The sequence below is a fragment of the Canis lupus genome, chromosome 16 (genome assembly GCF_011100685.1).
Source record: "Canis lupus familiaris isolate Mischka breed German Shepherd chromosome 16, alternate assembly UU_Cfam_GSD_1.0, whole genome shotgun sequence".
Classification (NCBI taxonomy): domain Eukaryota; kingdom Metazoa; phylum Chordata; class Mammalia; order Carnivora; family Canidae; genus Canis; species Canis lupus.
This window is the reverse complement of record NC_049237.1, coordinates 18,920,014-18,937,053: the sequence shown is the minus strand read 5'-3', so window position 1 is coordinate 18,937,053 and position 17,040 is coordinate 18,920,014. Positions and strand designations below refer to the sequence as shown.

The following is a 17,040-nucleotide window of genomic DNA, read 5'->3' as shown; positions in this document are numbered from 1 at the left end:
GTGTCCTGTCCACGGCTCACATAATGGCAACTTTCTTAAGGCAAGCTCATTATGAAATCTTTCTAGTCATTCGACTCAGTTTTCATAGACACAGAATCCTTTCTTTTTCATTCCAACGGCCACAGTTGATGTATTGTGTAATCAAATTGCACACTGTGATAAGTTTTAGGAACAAACACGATGGGCCCTCGGGAGGCGTGTCAGGAAAGAGGAAGGACATGCAGGCGAGGGCCCTGGCACCCAGCAGCCCCCGTGCCCTCTGGCCGAACATGAGCTGCCCAGGGAGGCCTGCTGACTAGCCAGTTATCCACCCCTACCTCTCCCTTCTGTAAATGTGCATGTGATGTTACCCTAAGTCTGCAGGACAGCTTTTGTGGAAGGCACTGGGGTCTCCCTCGTGAACCCACCGAGTGCTGGCCCAGAATTCAGAGGTTGTCTTCCCCAACCTGGCTTTCCTGGGACACAGTGATACAGCCTCTGCTGAGTCAGTTCATTTTTGCCTCAGTTTACCCCCGGCAGGTGGGAATATGAGCCCTGCTCTACACAAACGACTGTAGGGAGTCATTGGGGGAGAGACAGACCCCACCCAGGGGTGCCTGGCCTGAGGTGTGGCCCTTGGGGAAACCATGTTGGCATGTCCACACAGGCAGGACCAGGGATTAAAGCAGAAACAGCCTTCGTTTACCCTCCTTGCTGCCACGGCCGCCTCACTACGTGGCCTCCTCTGGGACCAAGCTTCAAGTCCCCCCATGGCCAGCCTGGGACACACAGAGTGAACCTGGTACTGAGCACTGCTTGCTCCCCTCCCAGAGCCTGGCCCACAGGTGGCCTTAAGGGGACGCTGTCTGGGTCTCAACCAGACTCTCTTCATAGGGGGATGCATGGGAGTGCAGCCAGGGCATCAGATCCCATTAGGCACCGAGCCATGGGGACGTCCTCACCTCGGCTACCTCCAAATGTGCCCTAATTTGGACAGAAGATCTTTGCAGGCACGTGCTTAAGATGACGTGCAGCGGATTAGGAGGGCTGTGCTCATGTGCAGGAGAGGTTTGGATGTCTGTGCAGCAGCGGGAGAGGCCTCAGGGGGAGCCGGCCCTGCCTGCACCCTGACCCCAGACTTCAGGCTTCAGACCGTGCGGAAGTAAGTTTCTGTCTGTCCCCCCCAGGGCAGCATATTGGTGAGGGCAGCCCTGCTAGGGTACCTGCCGAACACACACCACACAGCACACGTCTCTCGGCCACAGGTGGTCACCTCACCTGTGACTACGAACCGCAGGGCCAGGCATCAAAGATGGCTCTTATTTATTTATTTATTTATTTATTTATTTATTTATTTATCTATCTATCTATCTATCTATCTATCTATTTATTTATTTAAATATTTTATTTATCTATTCATGAGAGACACACAGAGAGAGGCAGAGACACAGGCAGAGGGAGAAGCAGGCTCTATGCAGGGAGCCCCATGTGGGACTCGATCCCAGGACTCTAGATCACACCCCAGGCCAAAGGCAGACACTTAAGGGCAGAGCCACCCAGGGATCCCCAAAGACGGCTGTTGAAACACGAGTGTACTTTGAGAGGATGCAGCTCCGTGAGCATCCGTGGCTGATAATTTGGTGTGGGAGACAGCACAGCCCAGCAGCTGTCCCAGCTCTGCCCGTTCCCATACGTGTGGCCAAGAGCAAGTGCCGTCACCTGCTCTGCTGCCCCTGTAAATGGGAGGTAATAAGCTGTACTCACCTCATGGCATTACACAAGGATCAAGTGAGTTAATATTTGCAAAGGGCTCAGCGCAGAGCCTGGGAAATGGAAAGCCCGATGTGTTTGCTGTTCTCTCGGTCATCTGAGAGGCCGGGGTGGCAGGTGACAGGGAACACAGTGTGGTGGTGTGGGCAGCGGGGGCCAAGCCACCATCCTGAGCGTGCCAGGACCTCTTTGCACTCTCAGCAGTGTTGAGGACCCAAGGGACAGTTGTTCCTGGGGATTACACCTGTTGATATTTTTTCCGCATTAGAAATGACTGATTAGAACTCTCCTGTACTGGAAAATAAAACCGAGAACATTTAACAATATTTAGTAATTCATTTAAAAATAATGATATTATTATTCATTTAAAAATGAGGATGATATGTCCTTTCTGTTTTCATGTGAACATTTTACGGGAAATAGCTATATTTACATTTCTGTCAAGCTCTTTCAATCTCCCGAGCTCGGGAGCCCACGTCCTCAGCCCACTGCCTTTTGCCCCCAGGCCGACCTAACTGCACACCTGCACCTCTGGCCAGGTCTCCTAAGGGCCCTGGCGGTGACGGCAGAGACAGCTTCCTATGCCACGTTCACCCATGCATCCGGCCCTGGGTCCTGCACCTGGTGCTGGGTCCCGCATCTGGTGCCCGTGGCCAAAGACTAAACGCTGCAGAGAGTTTATTGCCTCATCACCCCTAGACACAGTCCAGCCATCTGAGAACACCAGGACCTCACCCTGGTCAGTCCTTTGGCAGGCCAGGAGATGTCCCTGTCGTGTCCCTGCCAATGCAGGGCCAGAGGCCATGGGAGCCACAGGCTTCAGATCCGTGAGTGCAGCACAGCTCACCCCAGGGCCTGCCGCGGCGCCCGGAGCATCAGCCGGGCTGCTCTGAAGAAACAGAGCTCAGAGGAGATATAAACATAGACATGTGTGCATGGTGGAGTGTGGGCTCATGTGACGGCGGAGGCTGGCAAGTCCCAGGAGTTGCACTGTGTGGGCAGCCCAGGTGGCTCAGCGGTTTAACACAGCCTTCAGCCCGGGGTGTGTTCCTAGAGTCTCGGGATCGAGTCCCATGTCGGGCTCCCTGCAGGTAGCCTGCTTCTCCCTCTGCCTGTGTCTCTGCCTCTCTCTGTGTGTCTCTCATGAATAAATAAATAAAATCTTTAAAAAAATAAAAAAGGAGCTGCACTGTGCAAGCTGAGAGCCAGGGGAACCACCGGGTAAGATGTCCCAGGCCGACGTCCCAGTTCGGAAACAGGCAGAGGGCAGATGCTCCCCCACCCGCTCTGTTCCATCCACACCTCCCGCTGATCGGTGAGGCCCACCTGCCCCAGGGGGAAGGCAACCTGCTTTTCTCAGTGTGCAGATTCAGACGCTCATCTCGTCCTGAAACACCCTTGTGGAGGACACCCGGAGCACTGTCTGACCAAACATCTGGGCACCTGAGGCTTGGCCACGTGATGCGTGAAGTTGACTGCCACACCTGCTGAAGGCTATCCAGGTCTGTCCCCTTCCGGCGCACAGGGCAGAGGGCGCAGAGCACCTGCTGGCTAGTAACGAATGCACAGCACGAAAGTGATGGGAGAGCCCATCCCAGCAGCATCTCTGTCCTCAGTAGGTGGAGACATGTGGCCTGGCCCACCTCCCACTCTCCCCAACTACCATGTGGCCTGGGAACTCCTCCCGGGGCCCTTTGCCGCTGGTGGGGTTGGTGCTGGGCCCTCCATCCCTGAGCACAGCGTGTGCAGGTGCAGGGCTCAGAGACCTTCCTGTTCCCCCACGCCACCCCACCTTTGGAAACCAGAGCCCTCATCTGATTGTTTTCCCAACTCTCCCCAGAAATCTGCTTCGGAGCCGAACCAGCCACAATCAGCGCAAATATTTTTTGTCTGTCCAGATGGAAAGACCGTGTTTCGTTTTCCAGGTGCTGCCATTCATTGACCTGAGGCAAACGGCCTGTGCCGTCCTTCTGACTACATGACGATGGAGCCATCAAGGTCGGGGTGAGGGACCTGGACACCACGCAGGGCAGCACAGCCCAGGGGGAGCCTCATCCCGGGTCACCCTGGGTCATCCTGGGTCACCCCGGAGTCCTGGCCCATGATACCCATTTGCTTCTCCAGAAGCCTTGATTACAGGCTGGAAGTGTGAATAAAGTCTAAGCAGATACCAGTGTCAGTGGAGATAAACATCAAGCTTTATTGACTTAAGAGGTAAATATTGATGGAACTTAAATACCAAATCAATATTTACCTCAAGGGACAATACAGCCTGAAATTGAAGTTGGGCCATGTGTGCTCTTCCAGCACTTTAACTGCAGACTCCCGACGTCTTCATCAGGAGCGATGTGGTGAGAGATTCCTTGAGGCACCAGCAGTGAGGGCTGGCCCTGGGTCCCCACTCACCAGAAAGAGTCAGAATTCGAAACCTGCACCACCCATGCAGAGCAAACCAGGAAACTCATGGCTTAGGCTTTTCGCTGAGAGTCCACCTGAGGGAAGGTAGAAGCTAGAACGGCACCGAGGCTGCACCTGCCAGCCAGGGCCGGCCGGCGACAGCGGGCTGCATGTGCTGTGCACCGCGAGGCGAGCAAGGCGCTGCCCCAGGCCTTGGCACGTGTGTCTCTCTCGGTGGCCCGGTGCGCTGGGGGGCCTGAGGTGCTGCCGCGTGTCACACCTGCCCCCCCACCCCAGCTCCTCAGCCACAGCGAAGCAGCGTCAGCTGGGATCACAGCAGTGCTGATGTCCGCTCAGAAAGAGAAGCTGTGGACGGCGTAGGGGCTTGAGAAGAGATGCTCGGGAAAGAGAAGTAAACTGAATCTGCGGTCCCGTGCACAAAGTCCCCACTGTGACGGGAAGAGGCTGACGCTGTCACCGCCGGCCCCGCTCCATCCCCACCTGCCTGGGGCAGACCCGAGCCCGAAGCTCCGAGCCCCAGGGCACCGCTCTCAAGGCCACACATGGTTTCTGGCTGTAGGTCCAGCACATCGGCCACCAGAGGGGCTGCATTAGTTGGCCTAGGATGACCACAGGATGCTGCAGGCACACCCCCCCGCTGTGAGCCTGCTCCCATAGGTGCACCTCCTGGAGCCCTTACAGTGTCAGTGAAGCCCCAGTACACAGGGGGTGCTCTGTGACCCAAGACTGCGCCTGCCATCCTGACAGATGTGGCCTTGCCCCAGAGGCCACACCGTGCACATTTCTGGTTCGCCCATGACTGGGTCACATCCCAAGTCTCCAGCCACGCTCCGAGCTCTCCAACGTCTGTGTGCAGCAGGTGCCCTCAGAGCTGCCGCATTCGGGCCCAGGACCCCCACCTACTGGGTCAGCGTCGCCAGTGTGCAGCCTGGCCTTGGTATTGCTCTCGTCGCCGTGTGTCGGGCTCCCAGACAGGAGGCCTCCCAAAGCTTCAGGCGGCCCGCCTCCCGGTCTGGGACTTCGGCCTGCTGTGCTGGGCTTCCGTGCCCCTGAGACTCTCACTTCCCCTCCATTCTTTTTTTTAAAAAAAGGGGGTCCAGGGGCACCTGGGTGGGTCCATCGGTTGAGTGTCTGACTCTTGATCTCAATTCAGGTCGTGATCTCAGGACCATGAGTTCTATCCCCATGCTGGACTCCTGGTTGGTTATAGAGCCTACTCAAAAAAATAAATACATAAAAATTAAAAAAAAAGAGTCTGTGTCATAAAGGAATAAATCCCATCATACAAAGATGCACACAGTACAGGTACACCTAGGATAAAGTGAATCCTTCCTCCTCTGCTCCCCTCCTGGAAGTCAGCCTCATATGGCCATGGCCAACCATGGCCAATTTGCTGTGAGGACGCATGCATGCAGAAATACAGCTAAACAAATGGTTATTACAGTTTCTTCAACTTTACGTAAAAGGCTTGTGCTACGCACGCTGACCTATGACTTGTCTGTTGAATGGGACAAGACAACAGGGGTAAAACAGACCAACTGGGATCTCGCCCATGGCTGGACAGGGTCAGTGGCTGCAGCTCTCAAGCTTGGTCTCAGAACCCCCACGCACTCTTAAAAATCACGGAGGACCCCAGAGAGTTTTCATTGAGCTGGATTACATCTGCCGACATTTACCACAGCAGAAATTAAAACCAAGAAATTAAGATAAACGAACTCACTTTAAAATAAAAATAAACCCATCACAGGTTAATATATGTAACATGTTTGTACGAAAAATAACTATTCCCAAACAGAGGCTTTTATCAAGAAGACTGGCACTGCCTTATACGGCGGTTGACGGCTGGATCCTCCTGTCTGCATCTGCCTGCTGCCCGCGGCAATATCCTGTAGCCACTGGAAATGAGGCAGAAAAGGGGAAATACCATGTTCCTGTTATGAAAATAGCTTTGAGCTCCTGGCTCCCCCGCCCCGGGAGAACCTCGAAGCCCCCCGGGGCCCTGGACCTCGCCACCGCGATGGCTTTCTGCATAAGAATGTCACGCGTGTTCCTAAGTATCTGTCTCTGTCGCTGAGCGTCACTGACTCTGATTTCGGAGCTCCCACCACGTCCCGGACATTGTGAGTGAGGCGGGGGCCTGTGCTCCCCGAGCTTCCCTCCGGTGGGGGCCACACATCCAAGCAGGCGAGCGGAGGGCTCGGGGGAGCTGAGTTTAGGTGGGGATAGATCCGATGGGGGGAAAACAGCAGATGAGCAGGAATCGAGGGCCTATTTTAAACTCCATGTTCAAGAGGGCACCTGGTGAAGCATCTGCCTTCGGCTCAGGTCATGATCTCAGGGTCCTGGGATAGAGTCAGCTCCCCGCCCTCTGCCCACACCCCTGCTTGTGCTCTCCCTCTCTGTCAAATTAATAAATAAAATATTAAAAAAATAAACCCTGTGATCAAGGGAGGGCTGCCTGCTGACGTTGGGTCAGTGGGGGGAGCCCACAGTGGAGGGCAGAGCCGGGGTGGGTCCTGGGGTGGGTCCTGGGGTGGGAGCAGGCCTGGCCTGCATGGGGACCACGTGCCAGGGGGTGACCAGGGCAGAGCTCCTGCGTGTTATTCCACAGGAGACAGAGCTGTTTTGAGCAGCTCAGGCCACATGCCCAAATACCACAGGTTGGGGGTACAAACAACAGAAATCCTCACGTCTTTGGGTAGCACTGGAGGCTGGCGGCCCCAGGTCAAGATGCAGGCTGATGAGAGACCCTGAGGACGCCCCCGGCTTGCAGGTGGACACCTTCTCCCCCCGCCCCCACCCCCGGGCCCTCACGTGGCCCCTCCCAGGTGTGCGGTGAAGGCAAAGAGTGCCGGCTCTCGGGTGTGTCTCCCACCAGGACACTAACCCTATCGGATCGGCCCCACCTTATGGCCTCCTGGACCCCTAACTACTTCCTGGGTCCAAATACAGCCAGGCTGGGGATTAGGGCTTGGACAGAGGACGCCTAGGGGGACATGTACATTCCAGCCATAACAGACATCAGGGAAGAGTTTGAGGCTGGGACTGGTGTCATCTGATTCGCAGTGAGAGACAAAATCATCTGTTGGTCGGAACCTTCGGGAAGCGTGGGGCCAAGGAGGAAGCTTCAGCCACAGACTGTGCCAGAGGTGTCAGTGTGCGGCCTGGGCGGGGGGGAGTGGGCGCGGGGGTGACAGCGGAGGGTGGGAGTGAGCGGGTTCCGAGGTAGGGCTGAGGGGATTGCTAATGCCTCCGGATGTGGATGGCCCCCGGGCCTGGCTCCGGGCACTGGTGGTAGCGCCAGGCAGGCTGCAGCGCACCTGCTCCCACGTGTCTCGGATGGGAGCCTAGTGTGTGTGTAGGGCACATACACAGTTACGGGAAGGGTTTAAGGCAAGAGCAGACACATTTACATTACAAAGGTGTTGCTAAGGTGCTATTCTGGGTCAAATGGCCTCCCCTCAAAACTCACACCTGCCCGATGCCTCTGAAGGCGACCTCATTTGGAAATGGGGTTTTTGTAGATGTAACCGAGTTAAAATGAGGTCACGGTGGACTAGGGGGGCCCTAAATCCAATGACTGGCATTCTCCTAAGGGGAGAGAGACACACAGAGACACAGACACTCCCAGGAAGGAGCCTGACGCTGCAACACCTTGATCTTGGACTGCTGGCCTTCAGAATGGGAGTTGTTGTGGGCTTTCTTAGCGAGGCCCTGGGAGGGTGCTGTGGCTGTCCCCCCAGAGCCAGTGTGTGGACCCCCGGGCTTCCTGCCAGCGCTAGCCATGAGCACTTGTAAACCTGCACGCCTATAATTCCCACACACTGACCCTTAGAGGGTTGAGCAGTGTTTCCTGAGTTTATTGGACAATGATTTCATTGCCCCCTTCTGGAAATTGCCCGTTCGGGTCTTTTGTCCGTTTTTCTTCTGGGTCATTTCTTAATTTGTAAACACTTACTATGTCTCTATCCCCACTCCAAGATGATAGTACATTTTCCTCTTTAGGATTTTAATCTTTGTAGCCTGTATTTCGTGTTTGGTTTCAATCCATCTGGAATTGACTAGGGGCGTGGTGTGAAGCAGCTCTCTATTTTATCTCCCAAAAGGAGGGCCAGTGTTTCCAATTCTGCTGATTGAACGGCCTGTCATAATCTCGCTGGGCGACTGGCAACAAAAGTCAAAGGGCACCAGTGTATTTAATTTTTTGTAGACCACAGTTTCCTCTATCTTGACCAGCTAAGTGGAAAACCGCCTAAGACTAGAATATATCTTGTCCTCCTCTCTGGGCTCCTTTTGTCAGCCGCTTTGCTGCATGACAAAGAAGCAGGGCCAGGGTACTTGGACTGGTGAATGGTCAGGAGTTGTCCGCCACCGGATGCTTGTAAACACGTTCCGACCAAGTGGTCCTGGTCCCAGGGAGGGGGAAGCACTGAGCTGACCTCACAGCTTCGGGTTGTGCTCTGGGTCCACCTGTCATGGCAGCTGGGGGACCCACAGGACCTTTTGGGTCCTCATTGTCTCACATGTAAACTGGGGATAAAAATAATAATAGGGACGCCCAGGTGGTTGGGCGTCTGCCTTTGGCTCAGGTCGTGATCCCGGGGTCCTGGGATCGAGTCCCACATTGGGCTCTCTGCATGGAGCCTGCTTCTCCCTCTGCCTGTGTCTTTGCCTGTCTCTCTGTGTCTTTCATGAATAAATAAAATCTTTAAAAAATATTAATAATAACTCTACTCACAGCTATTCCCATGGGACTACTGTGATACCATATGGGGAAAGCACCTAGCCCAGGGCCTGAGGGTTATATCACCTCTCATTCCTTGTTTTCTGTTCTATTTTTTTCTCACTTTTTCTTTGATTAGAAATTAACCAGATTTTTGATTTATTCATAAATTCAGCTGTTATTCTATTTCAGAACTTTTTTTTTCTATTCTCTTTACTGGGTATTTTTTCTGCTTTACTTGAGTGTATTATAGCTTACTGTCTCTAACTTTTTGAGCAAGATGGTGAATTAATTAAATTTCTTTTTTTTCTACTGATATAAATATTCAAGTCTGTGACTTTGCTCTGTTTGTATTTCCACAAATTCTATCTAGTATTTCAATTATTACTATTTCCCAGAAATTCTGTAATTTTGCTTTCAATTTCGCTCTGACTCAAGTATTGATCAACAGGGAATTGTAAAACTTCCAGGCCTATGTTTGGTTTTGTGATTGTAGCAACCTCTAGTGTTGTTACACTGTGGTTAGAACATCTTTTCTACGTTATTTCTCCTTTTTGAAATGAATTGAAGTTATTTTGTGATTTATAACATGGCCAGTTTCTGCGAATGGAGTTAGAGCTACAGAAACGGGAAATTCCCAGGTAGATGTGATACACTCCTCGGCTCCTCTGCAATTCTGTGAAATATGTATAACTGTTGAGAGCAAATATTCTAGCATTTTCTGGGTACATTTATCATGTGGATTTAGTAAACATGACACATGAACAGAGGAGGATGAGGGACCGGGGTGCTGGTAAGGGTTCTGTGGTGCACTTGAAACGGTAGTCATTCTAGATAGACTGCAAGATTCAGGTAAGTTTATCACAATCTCTAGAAAACTGCTAACAGAATAACACAAAGAGATAAGCCAAAAAGCTAAGAGATCCTTTAAAATGGAATACTAAAAATATATTCAAATAATCCAAAAGAAAGCAAGAAAAGGGGAGCAGGGTAACACAACCAGATGAAACAAAATCTCCTATAAATCATGTGTGTCTGCCTATTTCCCTGTTTCTTCTGTAATTTCTGTTTTCTTTTATAAGATTTAATGTATTAATATTTATAACTGTGACATCTATATTATAAACTGCAATGCTGAGGGATTCAATGTGCCTTTGTTTATCTCACTTAATGTTTTTTGATTGAAAAAAATACCAGTCAGGGATCCCTGGGTGGCTCAGCGGTTTAGCCCCTGCCTTTGGCCCAGGGCACGATCCTGGAGACCCGGGATCAAGTCCCACGTCGGGCTCCCGGCATGGAGCCTGCTTCTTCTTCCTCCTGTGTCTCTGCCTCTCTCTCTCTCTCTCTCTCTCTCTCTCTCTCTCTCTCGCTCATAAATAAATAAATAAACAAATAAATAAATAATAAATAAATCTTAAAAAAAAAGAAAAAAATACCAGCCTCATATTAAGACTGAGATCTTTGCTTTTTTTTTTTTTTTTTTTGCATGCCTTTGCTTATACTTTGATTTTTTAACCTTTTAAAATAACAGTCTTGGTGAATCTCTTGAATCCAGCCACAGAGCTGGGGAACAGCCAGGCTCCAAGGTGGCATCCAGAGATTCTCAGCCCTTGGTCTCCTGCCTCTTGGGTGGGTTCCTGTCACATCAACCAGAGCTGGTCTCCTCAAGCAATGGAAGAGATGGCAGAGATGATGGTATATGACTCTAAGTCTAGGTCATAGAAGTCATTGCAGCTTCTGCTCCGGGCTCTGGATTGTTTGTTCTGGGAAAAGTGAGATGCCATGTTGGTGAGGACACTCAAGTCAAGCTATGGAGAGGCCCCTGTGGAGAGGACCCACCTGACCAGCCACGTGAGGGAGCCATGTTGGGCGTGGATCCTCCTGGCCCAGCTGAACCTTCAGACCAGCCCTCGGCCCCAGGCGGTCCCCTGAGCAGACAAGCATCCATCCGTCAATCCTCCCCTGAACATTTGACCCTCAGAAACTATGAGACACGAAATATAGCTACTGCTGTTTCCAACCACCAAATTTGGGGTGACTTGTTACATAGCAGTAGATATCTAATGCAATGATCCAATTTGAAATTTTTTTTATTTTGATAGATGAGTTAAATCCTTTTACAGTTATTGGTGAGATGAATGCATTTGATTCTAATCTGTTATTTTGTGCTGTGATATCTAGGTATATCTATCTGCATATATAGGTACAGATTATATGACTATATCTATGCCTACCTATTTCTCTCTAGAGGAGATTTCTAATACATATATGTGTGTATGTGTGTATGTATCTATCAATCTGTTTCCTCAGACACACACACGTACTTAAGCAATGTTTTACGATGTGGTCTGTGGCTGTAAACCTCTTAAATGTTAACTACTTTGAAGTTTAAGAAGGTTCTATTTGCATTCCAGTCGTGTCATTTATAACCATGCCTTACTATAATGCCTGAACCACTCTCAGTCCCTAGGCAGGGTCCGGGGCCTCCCTGCCATAAGCAACAACAAAGTGGCTTCTCTCTTCCTCCTCCTCCTCCTCCTGCTCTCCCACACCCCAGCTTTAATCAAAACTTACCTTTCTTAGCACCTACTACTTGTGATTTATTATAGCTGTTTATGTGCTTCCTTAATTCATCTGTCAGCCTAAATGTTACCTCTCGTCTCTCGGCGATTCTGATGAAGAAACAAAGAATTATTTTAAGTCCGTATTGGTTGATGATCCTCTCTCCCCTTGACTCTTGTTGGCTCTGTGGCTCCTGCGTTGTTGAAACACAAGATATTTGTGTTCTATTCTTTCACTAACACCTTCTCTACTTCTGACCAATTTGCTCAAACATACTTGTCGCTTATCCTTTGTGTAAATTTTCCTAGTTTCCTAGTTATCTCGTGGTCAGTTATAGCTCATCCTCTAGCAGCTTCCCCCAAGAAAGAGTCATGTGAAAAATATTCCCCGGAACTCTTCACATTCAAATGATCTGTTTCCTTTGTACACAAATGGGGTACACTGGATGGAAAGCCCCTCGCTCCATCGTACTTAGCTATTGGAGTGAAAAAGTCTGATTCCTTTTCTCTATCTTGTCCAGGTGCCTAAGGGATCTTCCTCCCATTTGAACTCCACAGGGCTCATGGTCCACCCTGGTGAGAGACTGGGCCCTGGGGGAGCTCCCTCAACCATCCTGCACAACCTCTCCAGGGCTCTTGCAGAGTTAGAAGAACATAGGATTTGGAATAAAACATCCAGTTTCCAAACCCAGCTCTTTGTGATACTGAGTTATGTGGCTTCTCTAAATCCCATCTATAAAATGAGTTTAATGATATCCCTGGCACTCCTCTTCCACACATCAGAGGCTTGGTCAGAGAAGCCAACACAACGTGGAAACATGCTGCAAGGAGCTGTGCCAGAGTCAGAAGGTACTGCTGTGTGCCCTCGGTCACCTCTGCGATTCTCATCTGACTTGCAGCTAACCTGAGCACTTTGTGAGCGACAAGAAGGCAGGGAGTCTTCCCTGTGAGCATGGTCTAGGCAGACTGACCTACGTTGCTTGGACCCCAAGTCCAGAACTTCACATTTGTCCCTATACACTCCCACCTTGGTGGTCCTAGCCTTATTTTTAGGATCTCTTCAAGAGCTGTCCAACTTGAAAATGTCATTAACTTTGCTCCCAAGTCTTTGTCCAGGTTATTGATGTAATTCTGGCACAGGACAGAGTTCTGAGCAACAGAGTCCTCCCTCTGGGTTGACAGCTGTCACTCACCTCAGCTGATTATTCCCACTTGGGTTGTGATTATTCAGCCCATTATAAGCCAGCCTAACTGATTCCAGAGCCTTCTGCACTCTGCTGCCAGCCTGCCTCACCAGGTCACTCCTATAACTGTGATACTCCCTGAGTGTGTAGCCTGGGGTTACTTAAGGTGTGATGAGAGTGTGAAGAAATGCGTCAGTAACAGGTAAGGCATGGACTCCCGCTTTCTCAACCTCAGCCTTGGCCCTGCAGGCACTGGGGGCTGGGCTGCTCCCTGCGGGGGGGCCAGCCCGTGCACTGAATATTTGGTGGCTCCCAGGTCCCTCCCCCAGTTGTGACAACCCAAAGCATCCCCTGACCTGGCCGCGCGTCCCAGGGTGACATGATTGCCCCGGATCGGAACCATGGACACAAAAATGCTGGCATAGTGTTAGTGTCACTGTTTGTTGTGAACCCACGGTATGCAGAGGTGGTGCGTGGTTCACCCTCCACCTCCAGGGATCGTGAATATGACCGTGCCCGTGTTTCCACGCTTCCCACTGGGCCTTTGTGACTCGTCGAACATCTTGCTAAGTTCCAGCAGCTGCCTCCGCGAGGCTGCATGACCTTGCCAGTGCTGACCTATCAGAGCAGAAATGGGGGGCGGCTGTGGGCGAGACACTGGGCGTGAACTTGCCCCAATGCCATTGCACTGCCCACAGACCCGTGAGTCCTCAGCCCCGGGACCATGCAGAATGGACTCGGAAGCAAAGAAAATCACTTGGCTCTTGCACCCCCACCTCTGGGCCGTGTTTATTTCTCCAGGGAAAGTGGAGACGGCCCTCCAACCGTTTCTGGTGGAGGATGGTGCAGGCAAACCAGCCAAGCTCTCTGAAGCTGGGTTCCTGCGCTGCTAAGCACCGGCCTCTCCCGGCGCTGAGGGCGGCGTGGTGGATGCGGGGGCCACTGCAGCTCTGCGTTCAGCTGGGGGGTGGCCAGGCCACCGAGGGCCACGCAGTGGGCAGGAGCCCGGGGAGTGAGCAGGGGCGAGGTGACAGGCTCCCTGCGGGATGGTTGGCTCCAAACCTCCCCTTTACTAGTCTGTTCTTGCCCAGCTGGGAGCTTTGCTGTGGGCACAGGATCATCACAGCATCTTCTTCCATTTCCTTCTCCGGAAATTAATAAAATTTATATGTTAAAACCAAAGATTCCCTGTAAGCATGTAATTTTAAGTCTGTGTTAATCTGTTCTCCGGGCTTACATCTTGTTCCTTGCACCCATGTACTCGAGGGTCCTGGGCCCTTGGACCACAATCCATGATCCGGAGTTGAGAATGGGATCTGCGGGCATGGGGTGTGGTGTCGTTGTGAGGGCAGCCACACAGAACACTTCCAGAGCATTCTTTGCCCTCTTCCCATGGAGAGCAAGAGTTTGTCACCCCCCTTGCATCTGGGTGGCCCTGTAATCCTCCCTGGGGTGGGGGGACGGATGCCGTGCAACTTCCTCCATCATTAACCAGAGCTGTTTTCCCACGCCCAGTGCCCCCTTGACAGCAGCATCCATGTGAAGTCTGACCACCTGCAGGTCCATGCTGGGACGGAGCCCAAGATAGCTACAGGGGGAGGGGGTGTCCAGCCGGCCCCCATGCTTCCAGGCCTCCCCCACTGAGGCCCCAGGCACGTGAGTGAGGACGTTCGTGTCCGGTGGTCTCCAGAACAAACGGCCACACACAAGGCTCCAGTGTGACGCGGGAGGATGTGCGGTCCTTCTTTGTCTGACTACCAAGCCAAGCCCCTAAGTCATCCTTAATCATCCAGAGGAATACACCAGAATCTCATTTGCTCTTTATTATTGATTAGGGCCCAGGCTTTGTGAAGTTACATGTTAATTTGTGGATTATTTTGTCGGTAGAGAGGCAAATGATTTCTGTCTGGTGGAGGTGACCCCAAAGGCTGCAGATCTATTTCCCTGTAGGACAGTGATCACTTGCCGCTAACTCAGGAGACCCTCTAAGTGTCCACCTGGCCTCCGGATGTAGCACTCTGCCTCTCCACTGCTCCTGGAACCAGCTTTGCTGTTTTGCTGGTTCACAAGCTAATCAGTTGAACAAATGTTTGATGTGTCTGTGTTTGTACAAGAGTCTTCTTTTTCACTTTGTAAGGTTGGAGGTGGCCACACAGATGGGCTTGGGGAGGTAAGTGAATCCACGGAGAAAGCCGACCCCTGAGATGAGCTTGAAGTTGACCTCTGGCACATTCTGACTTGGTATCCCAGGGGAAGGGTGACCTGCCTGACAGGGAGACTTGGGTGAGGTTGGGGGAAACCAGGTCGTTTTCATCCAGAAAGATGATGGCTGTCAGGAGGGGTGGGCAACACCCACAGTACCACACAAAGTATCAAAGGAGGAACCTAAGCTTGTCCTCAAATTTGAGAAATATAAACCTCTTGCGGGTGAGAAGAGTCTGCTTGAGAGGGGAGAAGAGGGAAGTCCTCCAACAGCATGAGGAGCCAGGAACACTGGGTGGATCCACTGGGAGGAGCATTATGTGCCGTGTGCTCAGCAGTCTCTCTCTCTATATATGCATGTGTATATGTGTGTACATGTGTACACGCGTGTATGTATGCTTACACATATGCATGCGTGTATGCATACATGTGTGTATCGTGAGTGTATATGTATAATGCAAGCACATGTGTTCATACATACATGTATGCATACACATGTTCACATGTGTGCACATACGCACGTGTATGTATGCGTGTATACATGTTTGTGTATGTCTATTGCATACATGTGTGTATGTGTATACATGTGTGCATATGTGTACATATGCATGTATGTGTATGTACACACATACACAGCCCAGATAAGGCTCCTCCAGCAGCCACAGGACCAGATGCCTTCTGACACTATGACCTTGCATCAGGTCCACATGTCACCCCAAGTTTTATTTATTTATTTATTTATTTATTTATTTATTTATTTATTAAATATGTAGATAGTCCTCTTTTTTTTTTTTTTAAGATTTCATTTATCTATTCATGAGAGACAGAGAGAGATTGAGAGGCAGGCAGAGGGAGAAGTAGGCTCCATGCAGGGAGCCCGACGTGGGACTCGATCCCCGGTCTCCAAGATCACGCCCTGGGCTGAAGGCAGGTGCTAAACCGCTGAGCCACCCGGGGTGCCCTCACCCCAAGTTTTAAATCCCAAGTGGGGATCAGGCCTCTGCTGCTGTCCGCAGCCCACTCTCCTGGCTCCCCTCCGTCAGGATCTGTGCCCCAAGCACAGACTGCGCCCAGCACATTGCTGCTCAGTAAATGCTGGTGGAACTGATGAAGGACCCAACCTGTAGCAGGAGGCCCCAGAAGAAGCTGTGGTAAGGAGTCTTACACGCCTTGTGGGACCCCGACTCTGACCCATGCTCTGTTTCCTCCCGCAGCAGCTGGTGGTGCCCCGACATCATGGGCTCCCCACTGCGGGCTGGCCGCGCCCTCTCCTTGTCCACAAGAATGAAGAAAGTAGGTCCCAGGGTCCCTGTTTGGCTCTGAGTCAGCCGCTCCCACAGAAATGTAATTTAAGTGTGCTGCAGCCAAAAGAGAGGAGAAACCGGAAACAGGGCAAATCTGTAGTATGATGTCTTATTTCATCCAATGTCACCAAATGTCATTTCAATGTCGACTGGATATAAAAATGCATTAATGACTAGTTTACATTTTTTTGGTATTAAATCTTCAAAATTGGGGGTATATTTTACAGTTAAAGGCACGTCTCAGTTGGGAAGCTAAATTTTCAACCGTGAAAGGGAAATACAGTTGTAGCAGGACAATGAAGGTGTCTTCAAAGCAGAAAGAACTCACACTGTCCCATATTTGCAGCTGGATTGATGCAGCCTTGCTGGCAGCAGTCCCCAGCGTGGGCTCCCCGCAAACCCGGCACCCAAACCGCATGTGGGTGTGCCACCCAGCGGCCGCGCCTGGTAGTGCAGGGTCCTGTGGGGATTTGGGGCCTCCCAGGAGCAGGGGCATGAGGTTGGCCTGCATTCCCCCAACATTCCTGGGGGGAAGAAGGGGGAAGACGGGGTGTCGTGTGTATTCCCTTCAGCTCCGGTCCTCCGGATCCCTATGGGGTGTGCAGTCTCTTCAAGGCTGTCCTGTACCCTCAGCCACCTGTCGGTAGGAACCCCGAGAAGGCGAGAATGTCAGGATGGCAGAGCCTGACTGTCTCAGTCGGCTTGGGCGGCCACAGTGAGATCCCACAACCCAGAGGCTTAAACAACAGGAGAGCCCTTCTCCGGGCTCAGGAGGCTGGCAGTCCCAGATCAGGGTGCCCTCAGGGCTGGTCCCCATGGGACTTCTCTTCCTGGCTCACAGGTGACCCTTCCGGCCGTGGGCTCACAGGGCTCTTCTGTGGACCCAGAGAGCCAGCACT

The 17,040-nt window shown here is 51.6% G+C and overlaps 1 long non-coding RNA gene across 1 annotated transcript; it reads left to right on the top strand.

Annotated features, from left to right (window-relative positions):
* The first annotated feature begins 1,444 nt into the window (after nucleotides 1-1,444).
* LOC119869625 lies at nucleotides 1,445-13,751 on the top strand. The gene is made up of 4 exons (XR_005371376.1): nucleotides 1,445-3,251; nucleotides 3,675-6,287; nucleotides 10,446-10,585; nucleotides 11,973-13,751. It is a non-coding gene; the product is annotated as an uncharacterized LOC119869625 (long non-coding RNA).
* The last annotated feature ends 3,289 nt before the right edge of the window (nucleotides 13,752-17,040 follow it).